We start from the raw sequence: 8461 nt of genomic DNA, 5'->3' as shown, positions 1-8461 counted from the left end.
AGCCTTCAGCTGACCAGTTCACTCATTATTAGCATTGCTGTTATTTCTACTTTAAAATTCTGCCAGTTTTTTGTTTTCTGTTTTGTTACATCCAGATCATGTTCAAAGATGTAAAACTAGTTTAAATGGACCTTTGTCTCCTTCTAGTTTCATTTTAGGGTGTTTTAAAGAAGTTTTTCCTGTGCTGATTTGCCTTTTTTTTTTTTTTTTTTATGTGACTCCCCAGGTCTGACAAGTGTCAGTTTGCCTGGGGTACTTTGAAGCATCAAATTCTTTTTCTATTTCTTCCTGAGCTTTATGAATACATCTCCCTGTTCTCCCAGGCAAAAGTCTTTGGGACTCTGACTTGTATGGTACACCACAGTAATGAGCTTTTGCTAGATGCAGAAAGGGCCTGTGGCTGCTCGATGTCTTCGCAGAGTGTGCATGTGATGTGAGGACACTGAGGAGTCTGTTGTTTTGGCAGCAAGATGAGTCTTGTTGCCATGCTGGGAGTATGAGAATATACCTGTTTTGTGTGGTTCAAAAGCTAGACAAATTTCAGGAGCATTAGTAATGAACATTTGCCATGAATACCGACTTGCATGTTCAGGTCAGAGCAGGAAAGTTGTGACTTTAAAAGAAAAAATATCTAAGCCTGATTTTACTATTTGGTGGGTTCACAGAAATGTGAAAGCAGAATATACTTCAAAGCAAAACAGACTGTTTAATATACAGCTTGTATTCAGATATTTTTTTAGGTCAGAGTTTTAAATAGCTTGTCTATTAGTCAAATAATTTTAATACAAATCTTTTTATTCTGAACATGGTGCTTTTGTATATGTTTAACTTTTACTATGGATTCGAGTTTTTGATATTACTAATGGAGGCTTAGTGCATCCATTTAATGTGCCCTTGGTATAACTGCAGATTCCCAAAGAGATGTCCTATATCTTTTTAACGGAATGGGGTTTTCAAAATTTAGTACCTTTTTATTTTTTGCTTTTATTCCTCCAAAAATAATTCTGAAACTCCTAAAAAGAGTCGAGCAGCTGATTTCATTGCTGCCAACCATTAATGCAGTTTAATTTTGAATTGAAAGTTCTCATCCGCTTTGGTTGTTCAGGCTGGGGTAGTAACATCTGGTTTTCTGTAAAATCTAGCATTTCTTGGTGTGCAGCTACATCACCTGGACCTTAGCAGAGGTTTTTTCCTTACAAGAAAACTTAGTTTTCTTATTTTGTGGGGATTTTTGGCAGTTTCGTATATTAAAAATTTTTCTTAGTGTTGCAGATCAACTTAAGGGTTCGCTGTGGGAAGAAGGACCTACCTCCATCTGGAGAGAGCTCAAAGAAATAATGATCAGAATTCTGAGGAAATAAAAAAAATTGTGAATATTTTGAACTTGCTGACTTCAGTGCCTCACAGTAGAAAATTAGGATACCAGTAATGGGCCTAATTATTTAACTTCTTGTAGAATATCAGGAGCAGTTCCAGTTGTTTATTTAGATACATTTTAGAAACTATATGTTGAGATGGTTGAGCTTAACATGCTCATGCTTGCTTTCCTACGGGTAAATTTAGAGCTCTGGCAGAAAGCAGATGTAGTTGTCAACAACTTTGAAGAACTGCTCTCTTTAAGGGAGCTCTTTCTTTATCAACAGCCAGCACACTCAGTGAATGAGCAGAGAATATTTGTACAGTGAGTGCACAAAGTTACATGAATATACAAAGCATGCTTTGGGTTTTACTTTCTTGAAACTCATCTCCTGCTTGTTATCTAGTTCTAATATGGAGCATTAATCAACATACTTCTTTAAAAATATGTAGATTTCCCTTTTTAATTTGCTTACTGTTTTATTAAAGCATGCATGTGAACACCTGACTTCTTTTTTAAAGTCTGGCAGCTGTCACTTCATTTGTTTTAGCGGAACATCAGACTTGACCCAGGGTGGAAAAACATGTTTCTTTCTCAGACTGCAGCCTTACATTCCTTGACTTAGATGTTGTTGGTTGTGTTTGTTTTTGTTGGTGGTGATGTTTTGTTTAAAAACTTCCTAGTTTACAAAGGAGGAGAACTTGACAGGGAGGATAAAACCAGTTTAATAGCTATCCCTGCAGCTGTTCACCTTCCAGTCCTCAGCTGTACACGTTGTTACAGTTCTCCCCAGTCGTTTTTGCAGCTACTGTCAGGCATTCCATTACAATATTTTTCTAATTCCTTCGAACACTGTAGGTTTTTTCCAAAGGTGCTATGCAAAACTTTATTATTAGAGTTTTTGTTAATATCTTTGTTAGAAGCGGTATTTTTGTCCCTGCCAAATAGTAAAATTATGTATACATATGATATTAAATGATGTTTCTTCTTTTTTTAACCTGCTTATTTTCAGCATAATCATTAAGCACAACTGTAGTATAAACAGATCGGATTTGCTTTCTTCTAATGTTATTTTTTTTTCCTTAATAATTAATTGGCAGTCGAACCAAAGGGTCATCTCATTCTGCATTCGTTTCAGGAAGGTGGGGATTGGGTAAAAAGAAACTGGCTAATAGAAGCATGGTGGTGTTTAAAACATGAAAAATTGTGTTATGCTACAAAAGTGTGGACCAATATCTAGTTTTATAGGGCATCATGTACTGGCTATGATGTACGCCTACCCCCCCACCAAATACATACGCTGTCAGAAACCGTTTTTATCAGTTTTGTAGAAATTCTTTGCTTCTAGAAACAGCTGTCTGAATTTACAAATGTTGATTGTGTATATGACTGCAATATCTAGATACTTTAACAGCACATACAATAGGAAGAAAATGAAAACTTGGGAGGTCTTTGTTCCCTGAGCATAGCCATTCTTTCCCTAGTGCTTCTGTGTCTGGTAGCACGGGGTTATGTCTCTCCTACCGAGTAGTTCAGTGCAGTAGGAGCTGAGCAGCCACTGCAGCATCAGTGCCAAAGCCCCTACATCTTTGCTGTGCATATGTCTGAGGTTTTGCTTCAGCCTAAATTGAGACTTGTCTCCTTGACTGAACAGCTTCAGTACGTTTATGCTCAATTAGCAGTTTGAAGTTGTATGTATCTGCTAGGGCTTGGAAGACATTTGGTGTGCACGTGGATGAGAGCTTCTGGCTTAATTTTCTCTGCCGGGAACCTGGTTCACGTGCATCAGCACCGCTCTGCCACCAAACCAACACCTGGAAGTGGGAAGGTGATTGAGAGATTCAATTCAAATCTTCCTTACTTCTCTGAAACACAATGTTAATGTAAACCCAGACTCTAATAGCTAAATGTGTTCTTCACCAGACAGAACGAGGATGCTGCAATGACAGAACTTCCTCTGAGTTCTTAGTTTTATATGTCAGTTACCTATTATTTTTTACAAACGTCACATTTGGCTTTTACCTATATATTCAAATGTATATACATGTTTGTACACATATAAACAAATTTTACTTATATAAATATATAATGAAATTTGTATCTATCTACACACATACAGCACGTGTATACACACACGTAGCATAAGCTGCTGTTACAAAATTCTGTTTGGACTCCAAGCTGTCAGCTAAGGCTGATGTTTAACTTAATGGAGGTGTTTTACTCGTTAAAAGGCTGATAACCTCGTTTCCCTGCTTTGTTTCTTTTTTTAATCTAAGTCACTTTGATCAACAGATCTGATGTCATAAATACCTAAAAACTGATCTTATACCGGTGTTAATCTATAACCAGCTACTGTTTGGAACAGACTAATGATCTTCCTATTCACATTTTAAATCATTCTTAAGTAATTTTTTTTGATTTCTAATGTGATAACTGAGCTTACATGCCACTTATGTTTATATTTTAGTGCCTTACTGATAAGGAACTGTGGTTAATGATTGTTTTGATAATTATGAAGTGGTTTATGTTGTCTTTATTTGGAATACTAGTTCATACACTTTTAGATGTTTTCTCAGTAATTTCAGAGAAGGATTGCAACTCTGACTGTTAGATGTCCAGTGCTCCTCAACAGAGCCCGTCGTAGGAATTCTGGAATGCACCCACAAGGACCCCATCTCTTGTCATTCACTACGTGCAGAATTGAGGCAGACTGTTTCTTCTAATGCCTGTATTTTGGAAACAGGAGAATATTCCTGTGTGTTGGAGCAACTGTACTCGCCCCTTAAAGCTATAACCTTGTGAAAATATATTCTTGTAGAGGATTTTTTTTCCTTCTGCATTCCATAGCTGTCTGGAGTTTTATCTGATTACACTTCATGAGATTATCTTATTATGCTGTCTTTATAATGTTAAAATCTTGCAAGGGTCACCTTTAGAAATTTATATTGGTGCTTTTTAAAGTAGAATTTTGTATTTTTAATGTGATTTATTTCCACAAATAAGCAGTAATTGCAAACACTTTGCCAAGTGTAACCACATTTTTGTATTATGAGTATTTTGAGACACTTTTTTCTGTATTTGGGCTAGCAGTCTATTTTGTACATCAAACTTTGGCTGCCCGCTAGAACCATCCCTAGTATCGGGCTTGGATTTACCCAGGAGGCACTGTCTTTCCTGTCTGTTATCACTAAAATTAGTGTGTGGGATGTATACAATTGCAGTTACATTTTTCCTATCCTGGCTGGAGTAACACCTGTCCTTGGTCTCTAGCACCACACTTTATTAGTAGATTATCAGAACTTCTCTATTGTGCAAACAAATACACAGAAGTGTTCTATTACTTAGGTACCATTACATTAGCCACAATATGAGGTGTATTTGTGTGAATTAAAATTTCCTGGGACTGCAAACAGTAGCTGTGTTAGAAGTTTCCATAGATGCATTGCCATCAGTCTCGTTTTTAGCAAATATTAAAATTCATATGCTAGCTGATTTGGAGAGACTTCAGTTCACCAGCCTTAGACTACAATGTAGCAGAAGTCCAGAAATTAGAGGTTTGAGGACTGAAACAAAGAATCCCATCACTGCGTGGAAGAAGCAAGCACAACTTGGCTAAAGCATCATAAATTACATCGGAATTCACCGAGTACACAGTTTTTTCCTTACTGAAAAAAAAATGCTGTGATTGGGATTTCTGTGTCTCAGCAGAAAAGGAGCATTGCAGGAGTTCAGGCACCGAACAGCAGTGCTATAACCTGGCCCTGGCTCAGCAGAAGAGAAGCCATCACCACCAGGGCTCCTATGGACTTCATTGCTAGTCCAGATTTATTACTATTCCTGCGAGATACCAAGCCCCAACCGTGCTAGAGTTTGTATCTAAGCAATGAGCCATTCTGTTGCTAAATCTGCTGTTGATGTACAGCAAACTGCTTGGGTGTGTTTTAGCTGTGATGGATGGTTTTCTGTTAGCAGAATCATATAGGTCACTGAAGTAATATTAATAGTGGACTTCTGAGTCAAGGAGGATAACTTGCAAAATAAATATGGACTGTTTTCACTTGAAGACCATCCCTAACAAGATTTCAGTTTTGTAGTGGTTAAAGAGTCATTCCAGCAAGAGACAGACCTTGCTGTTCTTTGGCTTACAATTAATCTTTCTTAATTTGTAAGTCTACATTTTGAAAAATGAGGTACCTGTAAGCAGGGAGTTCAGATGATGGAAGCATAGCCTTAAATGGCCATTTATGCCATTAGTTTTTAAAGCAGCTTTTAAAGCTTTTTTTTTTTTTAAAAAAGCTGGCTCAGATTGCTGTTTTACTTATTTTTCTTTGGAGCCCACGTGGACAACTGAATTAGATTACCAGATGCACTAGTCTGTAGCATTTCACAATAATTTTAAACACAGGATTTAAGCACAGGATTTAAAACATGCTTTTGGTCTCATCATGTGATTTGCCTTACCTTTTTATGTGTTTTAGAATGAACAAATGTATTGAAACAGCTCTAAATTTTGCTTTTGATGGCTAAAATGAAGTGTTAGGAGAGAACATTTGATTTTGAAGAGAAAAGAAAGTGTGTCTTTCCTTCCTACTTAATATTCTTAAGGAAAGCCTCTGATAAAAATACATGAAGGACACAGGATCTCATTAGCAATATTTTCCTTTTCCTATGTTTTTTTGTTAAGAATATATAAAAATCCTACCTAATACTTGGAGATGTAGGAGATAAGGGTTTAAAGGGGAACTGTAGATGACTACAAATGCTGGTACAAGCACACTGGGGACACTATGAGCAGCTCTGATCAGGACTGTGACAGTTACAGTCTCTGAGTGCCTAAAGTCTAAGGCTTCGCATATTTTTAAAAGTTGCCATGATAAAAATTTAAATCGGGCATGGGCGAGTTGCTCACAGGATAGAGGTGCCTTCTGCAGAAGCACTTTGCCTTGCTAATGATGTCCCTTTCAAAGGGCAGGGAAAAGAGCCTCAGAAACCATTTTGCGTCTGCTTACATTTGGTGGTCTTAGATATTTAAAGTTTTTATTTTCTGTTATCATTTCCCATCTTCCCTTCCAGAGAAAGTAAAACCTTCAAAATACATATATGATTAATGCAAGGCTATTTCTTGACTTTACATTGGGTTTGGCAAGGTAAAGGAGGGAACCTATGTTACTGCTTAGACACCAGATCAGTCACAGAGTGGGCAGGAAAACTTGGGCTGCATAAAAACTGCAATTAAATCAATTACCTATGACAATGTCTTAATCATCAATAATTCAGAAGTAGTCATAATTCATAGTCTTCCAGGTAGAGAGGTTTTTATTAGAATTTAACATTCTTTGGCCAGTTCTAACTTGTAGGATGAAATGTCAAGGCATGTGGGGAACTGTACTCCAACTCCAGGGGTATAGGCAAGTGACTGGAAGATGTGTGAAAAAACAGGACTTGACTGTCTGCTAAAGACATCTAGGAGATTTACATACTTAAAAAAGACCTTTTGGTAATTCATTATGACCATGTTATGGTGAGCTTAAGCGTCTTTTCATGTACCAGAGGTATGTGTTACAGTAAGTAGCTATTAAAAACCTCATTCCTGATGTAGTTTTATATTAATATTGAAAACATTTCTCAAGTCATTTCTCCTTTTACAGCTCTCTGGTGGATTCCCTACAGGCAGTGTGCGTGGGGAAGAAGGTGCTGCACAGTCCAAACACGGTACCGTCTTAAATCCACCCATTTCTGTGATGTGTTCTGTCTCTATAAAAATGCTGGGAATAAGTTGAAATGGTATTAATAGTATGGTATCTGAGTGATAAATGGTTTCTAAGTGCATATGGTGATTTAGGAAGTATTACAATAAGCTAAATGTAGTTGCTTAGGACAGAGAAAGTGGGATGATTGTAAACAAACCATAGCAGTGGGCTTGTAAGTCAAACTGTTCTTACTTCATAAGCATTGTAGGGAGAGTGAACCATGTCTAAAAAAAACCCCACACTGGGAAGTCCTCCAGAGAGAAAAGATTACATTTAGGAGAGCTTTTGTTCCCAGTGAGCTACAAGTGGTAATTTGCTTCTGGTATACAATTATATCAGCATACTGAATCACAGGAAAAGCAGGTATTGGAGGGGTGAGGATCTGTTTTTAAGGTTTACTTGTGCTCAATATTTCACAAGAAGGAAAGAAATATAATTAGAAGACCATGAACCAGGGTAAGAGTTGTTTCTTCCAAAGAAGAAACAATGAGGGGAGGATGTCTGCTGAAATAGACCCTCACTCCAGGCAGCTGAGAGATGTCCACGGAAGGAAGTCTGTTCAGCAGCCCATAATATTTCCAGGTAGATGTTGATCTTTTGTTCTGCTGATTTCCTTTTGGTAACTGTTTTCTGCTTCCCAATCAGGAGACAGAATAAATTTGACCTATGCTTTTCCTTACCTAGTGACAAAGGAGTCTAAGGCCAAGTGTTGGTGGACACTGCTCTTCAGGGAACAAAAATGTTAGTGCAGCAGCATGCAGGTAGAGGCGGAATGCTTCACCTCCACAGTGTTTCAGTTCAAAGGGCTTGGGATATATTATTTCCTGGTTCAGTTTGCTGCAAAGTGGCAGCTTGCAAAAGGAAGCCTACAGTGGCAGGTATTAGCCAGTGAGCCTTTGCCCGGTTCCAGCTGAAAACATTGTTTAACTCTGGGAATAGCCATATATTCAAAAGGGCTGAAATGTATGGTCAGATGAAGGGATTGGGAGCAGCCCTGTGGAGAAGGACTTGGGGGCACTGGTGGACAAAAAGCTGGGCATGAGCCAACAATGTGTGCTTGCAGCCCAGAAAGCCAACCATATCCTGGCGTGCGTCAAAAGCAGCGCGGCCAGCAGGTCGAGGGAGGTGATTCTGCCCCTCTACTCTGCTCTGGTGAGACCCCACCTACAGTGCTGCGTCCAGCTCTGGAGCCCTCAGCATGAGAAGGACTTGTTGGAGCGGGTCCAGAGGAGGCCACAAAAATGATCCGAGGCTGAAGCACCTCTCCTGTGAGGACAGGCTGAGAGAGTTGGGGTTGTTCAGCCTGGAGAAGAGAAGGCTGCAGGGAGACCTTATTGTGGCCTTTCAGTACTTA

Source organism: Phalacrocorax carbo, chromosome 7 (assembly GCF_963921805.1).
Source record: "Phalacrocorax carbo chromosome 7, bPhaCar2.1, whole genome shotgun sequence".
Classification (NCBI taxonomy): Eukaryota; Metazoa; Chordata; class Aves; order Suliformes; family Phalacrocoracidae; genus Phalacrocorax; species Phalacrocorax carbo.
Note: the sequence above shows the minus strand (reverse complement) of the source record.